Source organism: Heliangelus exortis, chromosome 2 (genome assembly GCF_036169615.1).
Source record: "Heliangelus exortis chromosome 2, bHelExo1.hap1, whole genome shotgun sequence".
Classification (NCBI taxonomy): Eukaryota; Metazoa; Chordata; class Aves; order Apodiformes; family Trochilidae; genus Heliangelus; species Heliangelus exortis.
In genome coordinates, this window is record NC_092423.1 from 53,420,791 (window position 1) to 53,443,716 (window position 22,926).

At 40.2% G+C, this 22,926-nt stretch overlaps 1 protein-coding gene across 4 annotated transcripts in view; it reads left to right on the plus strand.

Moving 5' to 3' along the window:
* HECW1 (HECT, C2 and WW domain containing E3 ubiquitin protein ligase 1) overlaps positions 1–22,926 on the plus strand; it is a 247,302-nt gene that overhangs the window by 104,519 nt on the left and 119,857 nt on the right. The gene's annotated exons all lie outside the window — the stretch shown is intronic.

Here is a 22,926-nt window from a genome sequence, read left to right on the forward strand (position 1 = left end):
TCCCTGGGGAGGCTATTCAGTGCTTAACAACCCTTCCTGTAAAGAAGGAGTAAACAGCAGTGTTTAGACCAGGCCTTTCATTTTTCATTTCTCCTTGGCAGCAGAGCCTGTGTGCCTGGCAGTTATTTGTTCATTTCTGAGGCAGTAGGATGAAGAGCTACACTTGTACCTGTAGACTCATCCGTGAAAGTAAGAACTACTGATCTGCTTGCTTCTCACTCTGGGATTGTTTAAGGCAGCTTTCCATCATTATACTACATATGCTGATAATCTTGGTTCCTTGTAGTGGCTCTTTCACACTGTAAGAAAGATGTGAATATGATCCTTCAATAATCTTGGGTAATCTGATCCAGCTTGCAGCTCAAGGCTGGTCTTGTTAAAGCAGGTTGCTCCAGACACTGTCTAGTCAAGTTCTGAGTGTCTTTAAGGATGGAGTTTCCCTCTGGGCAACCTGTTCCACTGTTTTTCTACCCTCATCATGATTTAGTTTTTATCCTTACAAGTAATGGATAAAGGGCATACTTATACAAGGATATACACATTTCTTACATCCTGCCCATGGATTAGGGCACAAATACAGTCTGGGCAACCTGGTTTAGTGGGAGATGCCCCTGCCCATGCAGGGGGGTTGAAACTAAATGAACTTTAAGGTCCATTCCAACCCAAACCCGTCTATGGTTCTAGTAAAAAAATAATAATAATGTAACCTAAATGTAAGTGCATCTCAAGCATCAAACATAAAAGTGAAACAAGTCATCTAATTTTCAAAGATGGTCTGTCTCTATGCCTCTCACTTTATCTTCTCCTGACCCATTTCTCTCACCTGTCTGGGGAGGCCTAATGAGTTCAATTCCCATTCATTGGAAGATTCGGAAAGAAATAATGAAAAATATCTCCTTTAGAAACATCAAGGGAAAAAAAATCTTATGAATAAACCACACAAAGATATCAGGAATGGGGTTTTTTTCAGAAGAAAATAATTTATATCATAAGATACAAAATAGACTTCACTATGAAGTACATTGCTGCTATGTTGCAAGCATGAGGCGTAGCTGGAATTAGAAGTAAGATGGGCAACACATGCACTAGAATTTAAGCAGTGTTCCCCCAGAGACTTAAGAGCAACAGAAGTACAAAACTAGGAAAGCAGAAAGTAAAAACACAAGGAAAAAGTACTCAGAATAAATTTGCAAGCTCATGGATGAGGTCCCATGACTCCTGAAGGTCCCTCTGGAGTCAGCAGGCAGATCCCGAGGAGATGAGCTTTTGGTGCAGCCCGCATCTCATGCACACCTCTCTCCTGCTTCCAGGTTCAAAAATCAATCTATGCACAGACAAGTATGTTAACACTGGTCTTCTAGCACAGGTGTTACAGGTATGTGACTGCATTTCTGCATCTCCCTCACTATTCCCTTAAATTAGGACTGCAGTCCAGAACACATCAAGGTGTGTCAGGGCCTTATAGACTGTTCAAAGTCTCAGTTTATCCTTCTAGCTTGCTGTTCATCCAAGCTGCCTATCAGCACTTCTTGAGGGTAAAGTCACTTTATAACCTGGCAACTCTGGGTTACTGCAGAGATATTTGGTAACCAACACCAACTTACATGTGATTTACCTCACTGTATCACTAGGCAAAACTTGAGCATCAGCTTTACTACACCAACAAGTGATATGCCTACAGTGTGTCATATTGTTATGTCTGCTTGATTGCTGAACAAGATTTAAGGATAGAAAAATATATTCCTTGACAATAGAATGCAAGCTCATTTTTTTGATTTTGCTTTACAACAATGATCCTTAGCTTCTCAGGTAGAGTAGCTACGTTTATTTCTGACTTCTGAATGTCTACAGTTTATTTTAGCCTAGAGGGCTCCAACAGGTACATTTTTCCAGTTCCTATTGATAAAGGTGTTTGCCTGAGGTGGAATGAGCCAACCCCACTCATGTACTAAACACTGATTACTTTTTTTTTGTTTGTCACTGTGGCATCTCTTGGTTGTGGGAAGAGACTGAACTATTTCTTTCCCTCCACTTGCCTATGATTTCTTGATTTACATGTAAGTCATGTTCTGTCATTACTGCAATTCTGGATTCAAGCTTTCAACTGTTTTCCTGTTTACAGGATATTATGTTAAGCTTTATGAGCTTTCTGTGAGGAATGTTAAAACTACATAGCTAATAGATTCAGCATTTTCATTTCCCTTTGTGAACTGCACAAAGTCTATACATGACAGATCACAAAAATGAGAAATATATTTTCTGTACAGTATACTTTGGCAGTATCCTTTCTATTCTGTTTTTTCCCAGCTTCTCCTTAGATTTCAAATAATCCGTCACATACCCTTTTTGTATTAAGGTGAAAATATAAAAGGAAAGGCACGTAGTGATATTTTAAATTGTAGGGGCTCAGTTCAGAGACAACCATGGAAGAGTCATCTGTGGTGTTTAATATTATGCCATCGATCAGTTGTCTGTGTTGGGTTTCTGCCATAAGTTATCTCTCACCACACCACCAAAAAAATGAAAAAAAATGAAACTTACCCAGTTGGCAGTCAAGCAGATGAGCCAAATTTCTGAAGATTTCTACCATAAAAAGGCAGACAATTCATAGACAGAATGAGTTAAAACTAAAAGGTTAATTTAAAGCTTTATTCTGAAAGCTGGGGCCAGCTTTTTCAACCTTGCTTTGAAGGATGGTCCTTTGCCAAAAAAATTGACAAAATTCTCATTACTCTTTGTAAAGTCTCCCTTGTAGTCAGTCAGCAGTAGAGCAAAGCTTTTATATCTCCAGCATCCTGCACTGTGTTTATTGTAATATGCTGTCAGTGGTGGCTGAGTCTAGAGAAAATGTGAAGATTAAGCCAGTATTGAATAGCATGAAGAGGGCCTTTTGAGGACTGTGGGCAGCTGGCCTAGGGGAACTTCTAGTTGTTTTCTAGAACATATCTTCCAAAAAGTCCCCTCTGTAGTTGTATCAGAAACATTTAGCAACTCTCAGAATAGGGACACGTGTGACAGTGCATGAGTTTAATAATCTATATCCATGTCCTTCAATGAGATTTCAGGTAATTTGCAGTACATTGAAACTTTAACAGATTTAAGAAGGCCATAAGTTAAATAAGGAAAGGCACTTGCTCTTGCAGAACAGCTTTTCAAACAACAGGATGTGGACTCCTCCAGAACTCAGAGGTTGAAATCCTGTCCCTGCTGCAGTTTAGAGAAGTATCTGTTTATTTAAACAAGATAAGGATTTCACCCAAGAGTGTGAGAATTTGCTGTTCTAAAAATACTAAATCTCTCCCTGATTGTAGAAAAGCACGGATTAATTTATATAATTCCCTTTTTCTTTTTACACTTTTACAAGAAGAAAAAGTAACTAAATAAATCGCTTCTGGGATGAAATGTTCTGTGAAGGTTTAAAGCCAGTACATGAGTTGTGTCTGAGCTGTGAAACCATGAAAACTGGGTTAATAAGCAACCCTTGACACAGCCTTAACAGTAGCACTGCTAACAGGCACCTCTGAAATTACTGTTTCTTTATGAAGTTTGCTGAGCTTCTACAATGGATTAAAAATCTCATATTGTGATTTCTTTTGTTAAAAAATGACTCAGTGGAAGCCTTTTAACTATATATAATATATGCAAACATAAAATTTCCACCTCTGAACTAGCCCATTTTGGTATTGTGCAGTTTGGAAAGTATAATTTGGTTTTGCTTTAGCAGATCTACTTGTTTTTCTAAATTTCATAAATTTGGTGCATTTGAGATGCAATGAAATGCTAAACAGTACTTTTGTGACATGCATATATGATTAAGATGACTTGTCCTTTTTTTTCTTTACCTGGCTATTTTCAAACAGAAAGATTGCAGGAGCTATAGAAATAGTTTAGAGAAGGGCAGCAGGACTGAGTGATGTGGATGTGAAAGGAACAGAATAGAGCTGGAGAAACTTATTCTTTTTTTGGAAGAAAAATAAAAGAGGTAGGTGTAGTCTCTGTCTTCTGAAACTAGTGGGAGGTTTTCTGTTGGCTTTAATGGTATTCATCAGACTTTTGACAGCAAGTGTAGAAGAGGCATATAGTTTAGGTGCTGGAAAATGTTCAAAAGGGTAAATCAAACAAACAAAAAGATAAATTAAACACAAAATTTATAATCAGTTTTTGTTGTGCCATGGACTAAAAGTTACCTGGTCCTTCAAACCACTTTGATTTTAGAAGCCAAAATTTGTCAAGGCTGGTATCAAGCTTCCTGTGTGCTGGCAGCTGACTGGAACTACTGTCTGCCAGTCCTCTCAGAGGGCTGACAGACAATCCCTTTATGTTAGGCATGGCCTCCAAGCCAGCAAGAATATGGAAAAATCAACTGTCAGAACCATAAAAAAATACTGAAAATGCATTCATCTGGTTTGGAGTCAGAGTGTGGCACTCAGCAGCTGGGTGTCCATGGCAGCATTATGCGGGTGGACAATGTACATGCACATATATTTTATTTGACATGGTGAATTGACATGGTAAAAATGCACATCTTGTGCTTGCCTTTTACTCTGAGGTAAATTTGTGTATTCTCAAAGCCTGTGTGAAACTTCTGATCTGTAATACACATGTGCTAGTAAAGGATTTCTAGTTAAAAAACAACAGGCTAGGTATTTGGTGTGCATGAACTAGGACTGACCTGTTAGTTTATGTGAGGTGATGTCAGTTCACAGCAAGTGAGAGCTCAAGTATTTCATTTTAAGACTAGAAATTCCCAGAGGTAGCAAAACCAATACAAAAACCAAAACCAAAAACCAAAACAAAACAAAACAAAAAAAACCCCAAATCAAACCAGAAAACTACAAACCAATCTATTGCAAAGCCATCCTGGAATCATTGTGTCTCCTCTTAGAATTGAAAAAAAAACCCAGTAGGACAGCTTGATCCTCTCCTGTGGTCTCAAAACTTTATTTGTGGTTCTCTTTGATGCCCTTTCTTTTTCATCTTTCTTCAAAGGAGACATGTCTACTGGTGATAGTCCATAAAGAGGGATACTTGCAAGAAAAATCCCACATTTACAATAACTTTTTTTTGTAGATTATTTTTTTTAACTTGTGAGTGAACTAAAACACGTTACTTGCAAATACCTTCTTGGAATTGTATGACCTCCTTGGAATTTCGAGTTGCATTTTGAAATACATAAACTACAGAATTGTGAAGATTGGGTGGGGCATAGCCCAAATGTGGTTTTGAGGACCTCAACAAATGAAATTGGTTTCAAGAGGCTATTACAGCTTCTGTAGGGAGGGGAAAATTTCCTTGATGTTAATGAAACCCTACCAGAAGATGTAAAGAAACTGCTTGGTTATTGCATCTCTGTTATATAGTAAGGGCAGACAGAGTTTGTCTAGCAGTGTGCCTGTTACTGCTATCATTGCATTGTTCAACGTGACCATTTGCCCCTGAAAAGCGCTCTCCTCCTGTAGCAGAGGGTCCTTTCCCTCCATGTGTTCGATTTAGGCACCTACAGCCAGCCAGTAACTTTCAGTTCCACTTCCCATTCCTTGCTACTTCCTTCATGATTGCTGGACAAGGTGCCAAATACAGTGCTTATCTGAAAACTGTGCTCTCTAGGAGGGATTTATAATGCTGGGAGTGACAGGGTTACAGCCCAGGAGTTTTTTAAAGTACAAGCCTGTCTGTGATTTAAGGGTAAATAGTTGTAGGGGACATCTGAACAAACTAATGCTTTGAAAGAAATTTGGAATGTACTTTTCAATTTTAGTTTGACCTGCCTGATTGCAGCTTAAGTAATAAGTAGAGTTAAATCCTGTGGTGACCTGCTCAATCCAATCCCTTCAGTTCAGCAGAGAAACATGTGAAGTGCCTTACCTCTACAGAGGGCAGATTCACCAGTCACAGCCTATATCTCCAGGGAATTTACTGCTGGTGAGCTGCTGTGCTCTCAGATGCCAATATGCCTTGGTAGGGCCCATGCTGAAGGTCACCATGAGCATTGGTTTGCAGAAGACTTTACTTTTCTTCTATGACAGAAGAACAGTTCTGTTACGAAAACTGCCTTATGGAAGGACTAAGAAACACTCATATTCCTCTCTCCTTTGGGCTGGGTTGCTGGAAGTATAATTATCTTCATTTTTTAGAGAAGCAAACAAAGTAAGAAAAGAGTGAAACTACTTCTACAGTAAATCAGTGACAGAGGTTCAAACAGAACCAAGATTTCAGGCCTCAGAGTATTTCATCTGGATGCTCATTATGTTTCTGCCAGAGATGGCAAAGCAGTGGCCCAGGTTCTGCAGGACACTTGGGGTCTCCAGCCTTCTGCCAGGCCCAAGAAGCTGATACCCAGCTTCTGGACGGCAAGGAAGAGAAATAGCATTTTCCTTTTTCTGTGTTGCCATGTAGAGAGTAGCGAAGATTTAGAGGCCTTTGCTTGGGGCTATAGGAGGCATTAATGTGAGTGCCAAGATTAGGATTCAGTGTCCAATTTTTATGTATAGAACTGGCAAATTAAGGGGAAAAATCATACATATACTGAAGTATAAATAGCAAGAGAATTTACTCCAGAATCACCTTTTCTAAGCTACTACTTTCTCTATTCAGATGCCCTTTGCTTCTGCTTTAGATTCTGTCTAAATTCTCTGCAAGCTTATTTCTGAAAAACAGTGTTTTAAAAATAGCCTAGGTTATCTGCAGTCTGGACTGTACAGTCATCCCACTGTGTGTTGTCACACCACAGCTGTTGGGTCTTGCTCAGGCTATTGATGGTTTGCATTTAGAATTTCCTTTTTGCAGTGCAGCAGATCCAGTGGGAGTAAAGCATGCCACCTTAAATGCCACCTTAGCATTTACTATAAAAAAATGAAAATAGTAATGTTTCTTCCCCGTCACCTGGGGGTGTGACTGCAGCAATTTTATCTTGGATGGGCTTGAGCAGGATGGGAGTTACTGCTGGCAGGAGGACAGCTCTGGAGGCTGCGAATGTCGGCCCCATCCAATGACGTGAACATCAGTGGCTTGCACCATGGGTCCCAGGAATAACATGCAAAGCCCAGAGAGAATGTGCTAGCCACCTGGCAGACACCTTCAGGTGACAGACATACCGGTGCCTGCATACACATTTTTTAATCAATAAGAACTAATAATTACATGAAGACCATTTCTTACAATATCCGTATGTATTTCTCCATATATTTTGCTAGGGAGTGAAGTTATTTCACTCCGCAGTCTCTTGCCTAGGCTGCCTGATTCTATGTTCCCTTGCTTGTTTAAATGTGGTATTTCCATTCCTTTTTATTCCAGTATATGTGACAAGATAGTGATATTTTTAACCTGCACAAATGCAGCATCTGTTTCGTAGTAGTTTTTCCCTACAGTTCCATATTTTTATTATACTTGAAGACAAATGCACTCATCCAGTGCTCTCAGCCTTAGATTCACTGGTCTTTTTACAGTCTTTCAACTTAATGTAACCTATTCATAGCCCCTTCTTTCTGCTGATCTTGAGTGAAATACTTCTGGCACTTCTGGGCTTTAAAAAGTCATTTTTCATTTTGTGATTACAGCAACTTTTTCCCTAATTATTAGATTGTAAATAAAAGGTGAACAGAAGTTGGTATTCTAGAAATGAAAATAAGGTCTTGAAAAAAGGATATTGCAAACAGACCTCTAAGGTAAGAAGTAATAACAGATATAATACCTCCTTCTTAACAGCCTTTTGATCCTTGCCTTCTTGGTTTCTTTGTCTTAGAAATTGCCAGGGAAGCTAACAATAGGTATTGTAGCAGTAGCACCTAATCAAAATGGGCCATCTCAAGCCCATGTACTGTACAAGTACATCTACTGTAAAGGAGCTTAAAAAACGAAGCAAATGAAGTTACCTGCTTTCTCCTTCTACAGTCAAAATTGTAGAAGGAATCACAAAAGTTTCATACTGTGCTTCCCATAGAACTTCATGGACAAGTTTCAGAAGAGCAGCAGTGTTTGATGGGTCTGTCTTTGTCTTTTTAAAAGAGAGCAGAGAAGCTCAGTGCTGTGTTCTGCCGTCCCATACAGCTGTGCATCAAACTACAGTTGAAAGCAGAAATCTGTTCCAATATGAAAACTATAATTTTTCTAATGATTAGGATTTTTCCTCTTCCTTACTGATCTTCAAAAAGCAGTGTGTAGATTTTTAGATGTAAATCTGATTAATTCCAGCCTTAATTCTCATTCTGATCTAAATATTTCTCAGTTAATTCAGACCCTGAGCCCTCCAGAGCCTCCCTCACAAGACATAGACACCTTCTTTCTCTCTCTTTAAGATCTTGGACACACTTTGACTTGATTTCTGCAGGCAAAAGTGCATATGGATTGCTTCCTTGAAAAGGACCAAACTTATAGTTTATACATAGTTTACTACTGTCTGTAGTCCATATGCTATTGGGAACAACAGACAGGTGTTGGCATTCTTAATGGCATGCAAATATATAAAAGCATACTTAGAGCACAATCCCAGTTCCTAGGAGAGGATTTGGTTGTGCTGCTTTTTCTTTACTGCCAAACAGAGACCTGAGCAGCTCTGAGGAAAGAGTGGTCCATGACACGTGTGAAAGGCAGCACAGAAGCACTAATGTGTCTCTGTCTCCCTGCAGACAGGTGCAATTCCTCCTCCCTTTAATTTGTGCAGGAGATGGTGGCAAACGTAGTATCACCATAAACAGAGGAAATTTTAAAACTTACATTGCACAGGCCACAGTTAGGCAGTATATGAGCTGATATTGGAGGAGAAACCACAGTAGTAGGACTGATCAAGAGTGTGTGAAGCTGGAATGTGGAGGTCTTTTCTCTTCATGATGCATCTTATGATGGCTGTCAGCATCCAAGAACTATGTCTTTCAAAACAACTGAACTTTGGGGCACTTTGGTCATCAGGTAATTACAGTGCAAGGCTGTTTATCTCACACTTGTATTTAATTGTGTAAAAAAGTATTTAGAGAGAGAATTAAATATTGTTCACAGCTGTTCATATCCTTTCTGCATTGAAGGGGAAAATAATGTGGAAAGAAATAAAATATTTGCAAGATGACAATGTGAATTCAGGAATCAGTGTGCCAAAGATCACAATCTCTGCTGCACTGACTGTCCTTTTGCCTTCAGTAGAGTTACCATGCCAAAAAGACAGGTGCAACTGTCCTGCTTTTCTCCTCACAATGTGTAGAGCTGTTAGGTGCCTTGCAAAGAAGAGCAAATATTCCTGAGGTGAGGGGAGAGTTGCCTGCCTTTCCTTGGTTTGCTCCCTTGTACATTTTCCTTCCCTTCAGTGCCACTGCCTGGAATATACTAACTTTCATTTTGGTCTTCCAGGGTTTTCAAATTATTCTCTTCCAAAACTGCAAATTGTTCTGTGGTGCAGTCAGGAAAGCCAAGAGTTTGAATTCTCATGCTTGCCATCACATTCTTGGCACATAAAACATATTACCAGTTGCCTAAGAGTCTCTTCTTACTCTTATCTGCAAGCTCTTACTTCAGGCTAAAGTTTTTTTTTGCTGTCTTCTTTTACTTCTATTAGGATGTTTGTACTATGACAGCAATGATCAGTCTGTTGTATGATAACATGCATAATTCTCTTAATCACTCAAAATTAGTTTTGTAATATGTTGATTAGAAATAGCAGCAACAAGCAATAATGTGCTTAAGTGTAGTAGGTAACCGTAACAATTTGAGCACTAGGAACCTGCTTCTATGAGCGTTTTGAATTTTCATTTAGCCACCTCAAATTGACCATTTCTTGCTTCGTTGTCATGGAAATATTAGGCTAAAAATATCTTTAGATATGCAATAGAGACAAGGGACATGTACGTACTGAGTCTGAAGTGTGATAAATGTATTAATAAAGAAAAGCAGCCTCTGTTACAGTATTGTGAATAGTAGTGCTAAGCTCTTTCACATACAAGTGCAAAGGGTTATTTCTTTGTAATAGTTACATCTTTTTGCTGAAGGACTTAATTGCAAGACTCTCTTTGTGTGATGCATGGCACATGCTTGACTGACTAATAGCCTTCAGTCAGACTGAACACTGAGTATTGCAGGTTGGCTGGCTGCTAAACACTATGAAACTATGGTTCTAATAGTGACTGAAGAGAGCTTAGCACTTAAAAAAGGTGAATAGCTTTGGCTTCTGACCAGGAGAGTTTGCAGAGCAACAAGAAAAAATCCATAATTTGTAAGAGGAGCGGGGTAATGGCGAGGTCCATGATAACTGGTTTTGGCACTAATGTCTTCAAAGATAACTTTCTTGGGAAAAAAAGTGAAAGATGGTAAGGGCACAGTCTGCTTCTAATGTGAAACTCAGTTATACTGATGAGCCATGTGATTCAAGACTGACTCAAGAAGTGCTGTAGCAGGTGTCTTGAATTAAACTGCTACTAATGTAAATAAAACATAAATACTCCCTAATTTCAGTACTTGGCTGAGTTTGGAGTTGCAAGGTGTCCTTTTTCACAGTGCCCTCTCTCTTCACAAAGGAGGCACCGGGTAAAGTTATGGCTTACACCTTCCTAAATACTTATCAGTAAACATAAGGCTGATGTCATGGATTCATAGGACACAGAATGGTTTGGGTTGGAAGGGACCTTACGGATCACTTACTTATAATCCTCCTGCCATGGGAAGGGTCATGTCCCAGTAGAGCAGTCTGCTCAGAGCCCCATCCAATCTGACCTTGAACACTTACAAGGAGGTGGCATCCACAACTTCTCTGAGCAACCTGTTTCAGATTCTCACTGCCCTCTTGGTGAATAATTTCTTCCTAATGTCTAATCAAAATCTCCTCACCAGTCAGCACCCCTGAATCCAGCACACCACACAGCTTGGTGTAGTCAGCAAACTGGCCAAGGGTGCACTCAATTCTTCAGTCCACATTGCCAACAAAGATATTAAACAGTGCCAATGCTAGTATGGACCCTTGGGGAGCACCACTCATCAATGCTCTCTATTTGGAAATTGAGCGATTGGCCACAATTCTTTGGGTGTGACTATCCAGCCAACTCTATCTAATGAGAGGTCCAACCATTGAATCCATATCTTTCCACTTTAGAGACCAGGATGTCATGTGGGACAGTGTCAAACTCTTTGCACAGGTCCAAGTAGATGATGTCAGTTGCTCTTCCACTGTCAACCAGTGCTGTGACCTCATTGTAAAAGGCCATGAATTTTGTCAGGCATGATTTGCTGCTGGCAAGGCCGTGTTGATTGCCACCTCCACATTATCCATGTTCCTTAGCAGAACCTTCAGGCACAGGTTTTGCCAGGCATAGAGGTGAGACTGGGTGGCCTTGGTCTTCCTTTTCTACCTTTTTGAAAATGGGGGTTTTCTTGTCAGTGGGAACTTCAGCAGACTACCATAACTTTCCAAATATCATGGAAAGCAGCTTTGCAACTTGATCCATCAGTTCAGTCCAGAGCTGTTGATGGAATTTCAAATTCTTGACATCGTCTTGAACCTTCTCTTCTACACTGGCCAGTTCTTCCTTCTCTTAGTCCCTGCATTTGCCTTCTGTGATTTCTGTGATGTGGCCAGAGTCATTGCCAGTGAAGACTGAGGCAAAAAAGTCATTGAGTACCTCAGCCTTCTCCATATCCTATATGACCAGGTCTCCTGCTTCCTTCTAGAGAGGGCCCACATTTTCCCTAGTCTTTCTTTTATCACTGACCTACCTATAGAAGATTTTTTTGTTACCCTTGATATCTCTGGCTGGATTTAATTATATCTGGCTTTAGGTTTCTGAACTTAATCCCTCACTCTTTGAACAATTTCTTTGTACTTCTTCCAGGCTACCTGTCTTTGCTTCCACTCTGTAGACTTTATATCTGACTGTTTCCTGTAGCTCTGGGTTCATCTGTACAGGCCTTCTGGCATTCTTGCCTGTCTTCCTCTTCCTTGGGATGCTTTGCTCCCAGGTTTGGAGGAGGTGATCCTTGAGTATGGATTGGTTTTCTTGAGCCTCTCTCCCCTCCAGGGCTTTATCCCATGGAACCCTACCAAGCAGATCCCTGAAGAAGTCCAAGTCTGCTCTCTTGAAGTCCAGAGTAGTAAGCTTGCTGTGCCTTTTTGAGCTTGCTCCTTTTTGCCCTAAGGGTCTTGAATCCACCATTCATGGTCACTACAGACAAGACTGCCCTTAAGCTTCGTGTTTTCCACCATCCCATCCTTGTTGATGAGAACAAGGTCCAGCACAGCACCTTTTCTTGCTTGTTTCTTTACCACTTGGAGAAGGAAATTGTCATCAGTGCATTCCAGGAACCTCCTGGATTTCCTGGATTGCTGGTGCCTGCTGTGTTTTCCCTCCAACAGATATCAGGTGGCTGAAATCCCCCATTAGGACCAGAGCTTGTGAATGCAGAGCTCCTCCTATTTTATTATATAGGACTGCATCCACTCAGTCTTCCTGGTCAGGTGGCCTGTTGCAGAGCCCCACTGTGACATTTTCTGCTTCTATGAATCCAAAACAATGTCTGTCACCAGTTTTGAGATCAAGGAGAATAAAACCTGTGATGTAGATGACACTTGGCTTCAGAATTTCATGCATTATTGATTGCTCAAGGCTGTGCCTGTAGGCATAACCCAGTCATACGTCTTTTAATTAAAACTTTTAACTACTGTTGCCCTGATAAAAGCAAGGCACTGATGATTCACAGGCATCTGCTCTAGGAGCCAATTAACTTGAGGCAGACGTAATACCCTAAAGCCTACAGGGTGTAATGCAACAAGTGCAGCAAACTTGCTTCGTCTGAGACAGCCCACAGTAAAGAGGGGAGAGGGCTCTCCAGATCTTCCTGTCCCTTCTCTTTGTGGAGCTGTGAGCTGCTGTATATTCTGAGTTTACACTTTTTCTGTTGTCTCCAAGTCACCTTCACAGTTCCTCTGCTGAGCCCAGGGATGTCAGTGTGTCTCTGGATTTGTTTTCTATCTGTTTATGTTGTGTTTTAATATATATTGTTGTAATTGAGAAGAGAGTTAGGCATTATATGCTCGGTTCAAATTCTTTTCCTGAATATTGTCAGTGACTCTTAATGTAGCTAAGGGGACACTAATACAGTGAAACAGATGGCTTTCTGCATGTGAGGAAAGGCTTATTTCCAGTATACTGCAAGTGTAGAGATTTTTTTCTCTATTAGTTTTTTATTAAAAAAAAATATGATCAGTTTTAAAATGGAAGTGTTCTGAAAAAACTTAATCTGATGTAATTACTGCATTTTAGAAGTTACTGGAGATCATCTCTCTAATAAGTAGATGAACCATGTATTTTATTTTGCCTGCAATGTTGTTTTGCATGCAATGTGCATGAGTGCTTAGGATCAGAGAGCAAACTTCAGGCATGGTTTCCAGTTATTATGGACTCAGCTATTACACACTTAAGAATGCTTTGATGACTGCAAGTTTTCCTCAGATAAACTGCTAATGCTCATGGTGAAAAACACATTGTTAATCTGATTTACATAAAAAACATTATAAGCCTGTAGGCTCTGGAATTTCATTAAAGTCTCAGTCTTAGTGCATCCCTTATAATTTGCTGTTTGCAATGACTGGAATTTCTCTCTCAAGCAGCTTTTTTTTCTGATGAGAGACAGGTAAATTGTTACAACCCCCCCATTCCCAACTCTCATTCACTCAGGTTGATGTCTGTCAGTACTTTCTTTACCGCAGTCCATAAAGGCAGAGCAGATAGATAGCACTGTTGGATTTCACTGTAAGTAAATAGCTAAAATTCTTGCTGTTCTGGGATGGATCCTTCTGTCTTTATGAATATGGAGCAAATAGATTTGTTGGTTTCAATGGGATGAGAGATGACTCAGTCCCAAAAATGGCAAGGCTGAGTCCTTTTTACTGAATCTCACATTTTTGAAGATAATTTTAGGAGGAAATCATTATTTTCAAGAATGTGAGCTGTCTGAGAAACCCAAATTTCAGTTCCATTACTCGTGTTATACAATAAAACTTAAGAAGCAGGTAACAGTGGGACGCTATGTCCCAGTGCAAAATGCAGGTTCTGTTCCTACCTACATAGGGGTTAAAATAGCCTTTTATTAAAGACAATTAACATCTGTTGCTACTGGCTGAGCAGTAGCATCCTTCCTCTAACCTTCTCTGTAGTGGGTATCTGCTGAAGCTCTGCTTTCATCTACTCTTCCTTGACTATAGTTATCGATCTAAATGCCAGGCGTACTGGGCACTTTGATGGTACAGACCCTTGTCTGTGATGAACTGGACTTTCACAAAGCCCACTGGATGGCTGTAGATTTTAATGCATTCCAACCCTTGCCTTTCTTGACAGAACTTGAGCCAGCAGACTGATGATCAAGCCAGTTGCCATCTCCTGTGCCTAATCAGTAGCTTGAATACAAATCCCCAAGTACCTGCACTGTGAAGGCAGCTGGCTGTGCTCATTTGTCCTAACAACACTGAAACAGTGTTTTGCTACCTGCTCTTCCCAAATCCTTCTCCACTCAGACCTATGATCGCCACAAATCACAGGGTTTTTTTCTTCAGCATCTTAACTGGTTTTGTTCCGTCTTCTGTTTCCCCACCCCATGCTCCTAATTCCTCCAGCTGCCTTCATCACTTCCTTCAGTTTCAAACCAGCGGTGTGTTCATACTGTCCTCTTCCTTGCTGCTTGGCACATCAGAGAGATATCCAGGGATACAGTCCTGTCACTCTCAGGAGAGGCACCCAGATGTGGCATAGCCAGGAAGAGTTTAGATCTCTAGTCCAGAAAAACATCTGGACACATGCAGTCTGGAACATGCTCAACACAGATAGGATTTCCTGGGCATTTAGATGGTAAAATAAAAGATGTCTCAAATCACAGAATCACAGAATCATCCAGCTTGGAAAGTACCTCTGAGATCATCAAGTCCAACCCTTGAGCCACTCACACCGTGGTTCCCAGACCATGGCACTGAGTCCCACATCAGTCTCTTCTTAAAAACCTCCAGGGATGGAGAATCCACCACCTCCCTGGGCAGCCCATTCCAGTGCCTGATCACCCTCTCTGTAAAGAATCCTTTCCTAATATCTAATCTAAATGAGCATATTGAACTGAATTTTTGTGAGAGGTTTATAAGTTGGCTGAATTTCAGTGTGCTTTCACAGGAATAGCGGAAGAGATATGCTTAGTGTAGTGACTTGTGCTCCATATTAACATAGGAGTTAAAAGGAAAGGTTTTGAGAAATCTTTAATGAGTAAAAAAGACACATTTGGCAGACATCCATCATGAAAAATTTTATTCCAAATGTATGTATCCTTCAAAATGTGTGAGCAACTGAAAACAAGGTTTATAGTGAAAAATGTCAAGCAACTTTAGCAGTCAACAGTGCTGGGTGTCCTGCCTGTATGGAGAAATACATAGAAGTGCTGGAAATTAATGTATAGTTGTATCCCTTCCAGCTTCTAGCAGTCTTTAGTAATGAGTCTTCCCAATAGGACAGTTTTTATGAGGGCAGCACATAAGCAACAGTGTATTAAAATGTTCTTCCAGAATAGAAGCTTACAGACCCACTCTGTTGTATGTGTTCTGCAATAAAAACTCCAAGATACTTTTATTTCCGTAAGGCAAAAATGGTGTGACTTTGTCTGTCTTATGTTCAAGTGTCCACATCAGAAAATTTTCTGAGTAATGGTCATTAATCACAGCACAGTTATTTATAGGCAGATGTGTGTCACTTTATATGAGTAGCAGAGGAATAGAGGTGGATTATACAAAGTTAGGCTCAAAATCAGTAGAGGATGCAACACTGAGGGCTCAAACAAGGGAAGCTAGGGCAGAGGAGACTGGACCACTATGAGGATTTATTACTACCCATTAGTTATTAGTGTACTAATTTACTGTACTCCTTTGGTAGCTGGAGGCGGATAGCTGCTGAATCAAATTATTGAGCAAAGGAAAGAAAAGTGAAAGTCGATAGCAGAGAATATCTGCAGATCACAAACAACAGAACAAAGAATCAATGATGCAATAAATTATAATAAACAGCTCTCCTGTTATAAAGGAGATACTTCCAGCCCTGAATGTGCAACCCTTGTGAAGCAATAGCAGTCTGTTAATTTACCATGTGAAGATGAAATAAAAGTTCTAATAAAATTTAAACTGTTCTTATATCTGTTACAGCTACAAATACCAAAACATGTTATGTATTGTTGCAGAGTTAAGGTTATTTGAATGTTCTAACTGTGCATTTTTGCACAGGTTTGGATTTTTGTCTTAAATTTAATCTTAATTAGAAGTTTTCTGAGTGTTCTATTGCTTGGTTTTGAGCTACTGCCATTTCTTTGAAAATGTTTGTACCTGAAATAATTTATATTTACTTGTCAGCCTTAAATCTGCCTCCAGGTACCTTGTTCTTTCTTGCCTTGAAGCATTATTATAATCTGAAAGGTGGAGTTTCAAAATCTCATATCTTGCTGTTTCAAAAGAAGTCTGTTCACATGTGTTTGTGCACATTTTAGAGCAGGGCAAGGAAAAAGTCATCAGAAAACTGGAAGAAATTGTGCAACTGTGATTGAAGAAACATCCATTTAGGCATCATTTGGTCTTAAACCTGTTGTCTGAAAACAGAAGTGCCTTACAGAAAACTGTAGGCAATTGTGATACCAAACAAGTACTGTGAACAGAGGCAGTTTACAGCTTAAGAAAATGAAAATTCCATAGGTGGCTGAGTAGTAGATCAGCTTGATGACTGTAGTGTCACTGTTGCATATGGGACAGGCAGTTCCTGAAACTAGAAGGTTTTTTGATATAGAACAAGAAATGAGATCCATTGTTTGCATGGAACAGCAGCAGGCATACATGATGGAAGTAAACAGTATCATATACGGATGCTGTAAGTACAAATTAGATCTCCTAGTAATAACCTTATATTTTATCTTCTTTGTGTGTCTTAACTCTTTGCTGACATGACAGATGTGGTATCAGGAGAAACTTCCTACATTTATCTAAAAACTTGATGCTTAGGGAAGGGTTCATGCTGATGCAGTAGCACTGGGTTTTGACTATTTGGGATGCACCATTTACGTTTCCAGCAGTATTCAAAAGCAGTAGGTGGGCTCTAGGGGTGGCATCAGGTGGACAAGGGTGGTCAGGCATGAGAAGTGGATAGGATGTACACTTGCACACCAGGTTTCATAGATAGCCACTGATACAGTTCATATGTGGTGCTTCATGCTTCATGAAGCTCTTTGTGAGAGGATACTGTTTTCCTCTTTATTTTTGAGGTCTTCCTTTCTTAACTCTCTCTTTCTCTGACTTTCCTTGCCTTGTTTCTTTTTCCTTGCTTTCTTCTCATTTTGTTTCATTTAGACAGTGCTATTGTTTCTCCCCACTCTCTCTCACAGTGTTCTTTTCTCACAGTGTTCTCTTCTCTCAGTCCTCTCCTTCCCTCAACTTCAGCATCAGTGTCTTTGCTTACTTAATTCCAACACTTCATATAAAGTCATTTAATCTCTCTGTTTTGGCTTCCCACTGTAAGTCCTTGTCCTATTTTTTTTCATATGCCTATCCCAGTTTCCCCATTGTATTCACTCAGCTTCCCCCTCCATTGAATCCCTGTCTCCTCTTTGACAGTGTCTCCACTTCTGGAGATCTCCATGGCTACTTTAATCCCAGATTATCCCATAGTGTCTGATTGTAGTACAGTATCAAATAGTTGTTTATTCTACTCCTTGGTCCTCTGTAGGGAAAACTTGACTCATAACTTAATTGCTTCACTTTCTGATTTGGTTCACTTGGTTCCCACCCACTTACCAAAGGCAGCTCCCTTTTCGTTAGATTTTTGACACATTGCACAATGTTTGCCCAAAAGAGCAACAGCAGCTCTATTGGTAATAGATTGAATAGATCACAACTGACTCAGTTTTTAAGACTGACATTACTTCCCTGAGCATTTGTACTGTGCTGAGAAATGCTTAGCTTAGTCACCTCAGCTGTTTAACTGAAACAAAAAGTGCTATGGAAGTAAATGACAAACAGATTGTTGAAGTGCCTGAGAAGTACCACACACTCCCATAATATATCAACTAATGCTTCCTGCCTCCCCCAAAGAATATAATTTAGGGTTTCCTTGAAATGCCCACTAGGATGGTTAGGGTATTTTTTAGTTTAACATGGGAAACTGCTTGATCCAGTGCTTCTTTTTATATTTGAGGGCATAAGGCCACCTTTTAGTGAAAGCTAAGCCTCTGTGACCAGACTAACTTTAGTAAGTGAGAAGCAGAGGATTATAAAAGCAAGTGAATTTTTGAGAAGAGATTTAAAGCAATTTTACAACTTTGAAGAAATTATGAAGACGAGTAGGAACGGAAGGATTGCAAAGGGAAAGGGCAGCAGATAAGCCAACAGGAGCAGTAACACTGACCGGAAAGAAGAATGTGTGGATGATAGAAATTAGGACACCTTCTAAGGCTTTCAACCTTTAATACCTGCAGCTGCAATACATCAGCAAACCCTACTAGATTTTATCTATCTCCTCTCACTTCAGTTTAGTAAGGAGATGTTTTCAAGGACCGGGTGATTGTGGAGGCAGTATTCACACTAACAAGAGATATTTTCAGCTGATAAATTACTTTTCTAGTTAACTTGCAAAACTGCTTTGGTAACAGATAACTCATGACTTTGCTAGAGGAATAATTTTCTGCATGCTGGTTCTGCATTTCTTCAGAGGGGGATCAAGGTCCATGGCAGATTTGTTCTCTGGCAAAAGTCAAACTTCTCAGTTTTCCTCCTCTGAACAAGGAATGGTCTCTGTACTGTCTGGGGCAGGGCTCCATTGCAACTCTCTTCCTTCCCCAGGAGCATCTACTGTGAGGCCCACAAACATACTTGCCTGCTGGGATGTGAGTAGCAGAGTTGCCTCTCCTGCATCCTGGCTCTGATTACCCTGCCTTGGGGGCCTTGTTTTTGAGCAACTGTATGGTTACATACAATGATGGTTACAGCAGGGGGGCTGAACATACAACTGGGAACTGTCTTCCCTATATCAATGCAGGGAAAGTCTGTAACACAGCCATGGTATAACATACCAGGAGTTAACAAGCCTGGTGTAAAGGGAACACAGTGCTGTTTTGTTCTTGATCTGTGAAAACTGCTGAATAGTTTGGTAATTGTCATGGGCATGAGTATTTCTGAGCATCTTCATACATCTTATCCCTTGTAAGATTTACCAGTCTAACTGCCATTTATGCTAATTGAAAGGACAATTTAACCTCATTACTTCCTGACTTTAACATCCTAACTTCATTACCCGATCCAGTGAGCTGCTACTCATAATTACTGAGATGAAAGTAACAATGGCATGTATTTACTTATAGCTGGGGATTAACTGGACAGCATCTGCTCCTGACCTGTGCCCTGTGCTGTGTAGCTAGGGCAATAGGACAGAGTTAAATGGTCTTCTTTATTCCACAGCAAGCTAATCTACAAGACTACAATGCAGACAGCCCTTATTAAACATTATGTACAAGTGCCAGCTGGATAACATTCAGATTAATTTTTATCACTGCCTTGCCTATACTTACAGTGCTTTCTAGTCATCTGCAGACAGTGGTACTAAGCCAGTGAATTACTGCATCTGTTTTGGAGATGTCTCAGAAGTGATTCAGGAATACAAGAACAATCTTCATATGGATTAAAATGTTAGGACTTTGCTGAAGTGAAAAACATGGCACAGACAATGTTATTTGGAAAGAACAGCTTCCAGCTAAAAAAGCCCAGCTAAGCGGTGTTTTTGTAAACAAAGATACCATATGTAATTTGCAAGGTTTATAGATAGTTTTATCTATCCATTGACAACTGCCATTTTCCTAATTTTTTCTATCTGAAAAAGATCTGGAGAAAAGGGAAAGAGGGGGAATCAAGAAAATAAGAAAAAGTTGTTCCTCCAGTGTTTCTAGAGCTATTTCTCAAGCTGTGAAGGCTCCCATTAGACTTTTTGCTATCAGATCTGCTCTCTGAATGAAACCTTTGGCATTCATTAATCACCACCACAAATACTGCCTGATGAATAGCTCTGCCTCTGCCACTGTTCTGAATTGGGTGTGACACCTGCATCTCTTTGCGTTGCCTACTTGCAAGTTCTCATCTGTGTGTGAGCAGTTAGATTGAAAGTTAAAGTAGCAGTTCTGTGAATCTGAGAGGAATCTTCAATACCCACATGGTTCTTTCCAAATATGTATTCGATCATCTCAGTAATACTAATATACAGAATACCAATGTAAGGATATATTTTTTCCTCCTCCTGTTCTGTCTGTCTGTTACTTCTAGTGTAATTAAATAGATTCTTTTAAACCATAGTTTCCCAGTGGATACTGTAACTGATTTCCTACTTGTCAACCTACAGTGAGATTTCCTGCTCTGAAGTCTGAGTGCTGCCATTCAGTACCTGAATTCAGTACCTTCAGTACCTGAAGTTATATTTTGTTAACTTTATTCTAGCTCTCCATGTTCCATGCAAACTGTAGCTAAGAATCTCCAGCGGAGAGGAAAATAAAGATTTGAATAATTGGTGAGAACTGCATGTTTTAGCTATTGTGAGATATCCTCAGCTTTTGCTGTCTTTTCAGTGAGTAAATGAGTTAGCTGCTGAGCTGTTGAAAGTCCTGTAGAGAAAATTACAACATGAAAATTCAATCTGGGCTTGCAGTTTTTCAGTCCCACAACCTCATCCAGCTTTTTTGTGCTGCCAAAAGGAAACAACTGCTGCTCACAGGTGCAAGAGCAGGGTCACTTGCTTAGCTGTGCTGACACCTCAAGTAATTCTCTGAAATATGCAGAAGTTTTTTGGGGGCATAGTTGTGAATTAAACACCAGGATGGGCAACAAATCCCCTCCTGGAGGTGCTGAAGGACTCTAGCTCGTTCCACTTCTTGTGGAGTGCTGGGAAGTAAAGGGGACACATGTAAATATCTGTGCATGTAGTGGAAGAGGTGTGTATTTTCACTGTGTGAGCAGAACTGTACATCTGGTTGTCTCATGAAAAATAATCTGTAGGCATGGAAAATACAGTGGCAGATTAACAGCACTGTTCCCTTGCTTCTCATCAATGGACTTGAATCTCCCTGGTGCCTCCTGGGGAAGTAGTGCTCAGAAGCCACCTGGAAATGAGAAGTGCTCAAACGACTTGTAAACATAAGCTTTTAAGATCTTTGTTTTTCTTTCACTGAGTAACATTTGAAAGTACAGAAGACTTTGCACTCCTAGAAATATTTTATCTTTCAAAAAATATGTCAGGATTTATTTTCTCTCCTGTGTTTCTGTGTATCTGTAGGCCTCAGGGTAAGCTGTTCAGGCCTACGTTTTTGAAAATCGCCATGGCTTTTCATGTCTCCATATTTCACTTCCACATGGGGATCTGCATGGTTGCTTTTTGAATCTACCAAGTGGTAGATCGCAGCACCAAAATCTTTGGCCAAGGTCCCAGCTCTTAAGGTTGCATGTAATCTTTTGTCACAGCTGCACTGATTTCACTTATTTTGTTACTGATGTTAAAACAGCACTGCAATTTGTACATTACAACACTGGCATTCATAGAATCATTGAATTATTTGAACTGGAAAGGACCTTAAAATCATGCAGTTGCAACCCCCCTGTATTGGCAGGGGCACCTTCTACTAAGCCAGGTTGCTCAAAGCCCCATCCAGCCTGGCCTTGAACACTTCCAGGGATGGGGCATCCACAACTTCCCTGGGCAACCTGTTCCAGTGTCCCACAACCCTCACACTAAAGAATTCCTTCTTAACGCCTAACCTAAATCTAGAATGTCTTCTTAATGCCTAACCTAGACTCCTCTTCCAGTTTAAAGCTATTACCCCTTGTCCTGTCACTATCCTGTACACACCCTGGTAAAAAGCCCCTCCCCATCTTTCCTGTTGATTGGTGTTTCCCCTGAGCCACAGCAGCAGGTGCAAAGCAAGGTGTTAAGGAAAAACTTGATTATGAGAAACACTTTCAAGTACATTATGGAGCAGCTGAAAATTTCCATGGCATTATCCAGTTAAAACTGCAAGATGTGAATGCTGCTTTTATTGAAGAAGGTATTTTCAGATCCCAGGAATAATACCTGAGGCATACATAAAGCGCATACCTGTGGTGAACCTGGCTGTAATAGGTCCATATCAACCCAGTTCACATCCTAGTTTGCTATGAAGAAAAGTCCTGCCTGCAGGATGCCAGGAACAGGCAACTGAGTGAGTGGGATTACTGTGCATACTAGGAATTCATATCCATTTTTAGTTACAGACGAATAGAAAAGCCGGCTGAAAGGATCTTTCCTTGTTGCATCAGGCAAAAAAGTGGGTCTTAAGCGGATGATTGAACGAGAAGCTGATTTCACTTTTTCTGTGCCTTGACACAGTTATCAAAATGGGTTTCCCTCGCTTATTTATCTGAATATCAGTGCGTGTGGCAAAAAGCAGCAGTCTGAATCCAAAATAATGATCATGATTGTGTTCCTCAGCTAATGAAATCTTTGGAAGTCAGTGGAAGTACATTGAGATGGGGTCTTGTGGTACTATGATATTTCTGAAAATTGTTTTCATGTAGTAACTGTCAAAACAGTTAATCTGTGTAGATCTACATCCTTGCCTTGACTAAGACCAGAACAGACTGGCTCAGTGAATCCTACCAGTGAGCACCTATGCAACCTCGTTGTCCAAAGGAAGTTTCTCACTTGGTCTGCACATTAGTGTCTGGTATGTCTGAAGAGCCAGGGTTTCTCTGTCCCTACATTTTTTCTTCTTAATGTACCTAAAGGTTGATGATCAGGTGCTCTAAGGTCTGTCTGTCATAACTGCTGCTCAGAAGAGATTGGGATTTTAATTTTTTTTAGTCACAGACATCAAAATTTAAAAAATCACTCTGGCAAAGGTGAAGATTGAAGGTAAGAGGAAACCTGTCATGCCAAC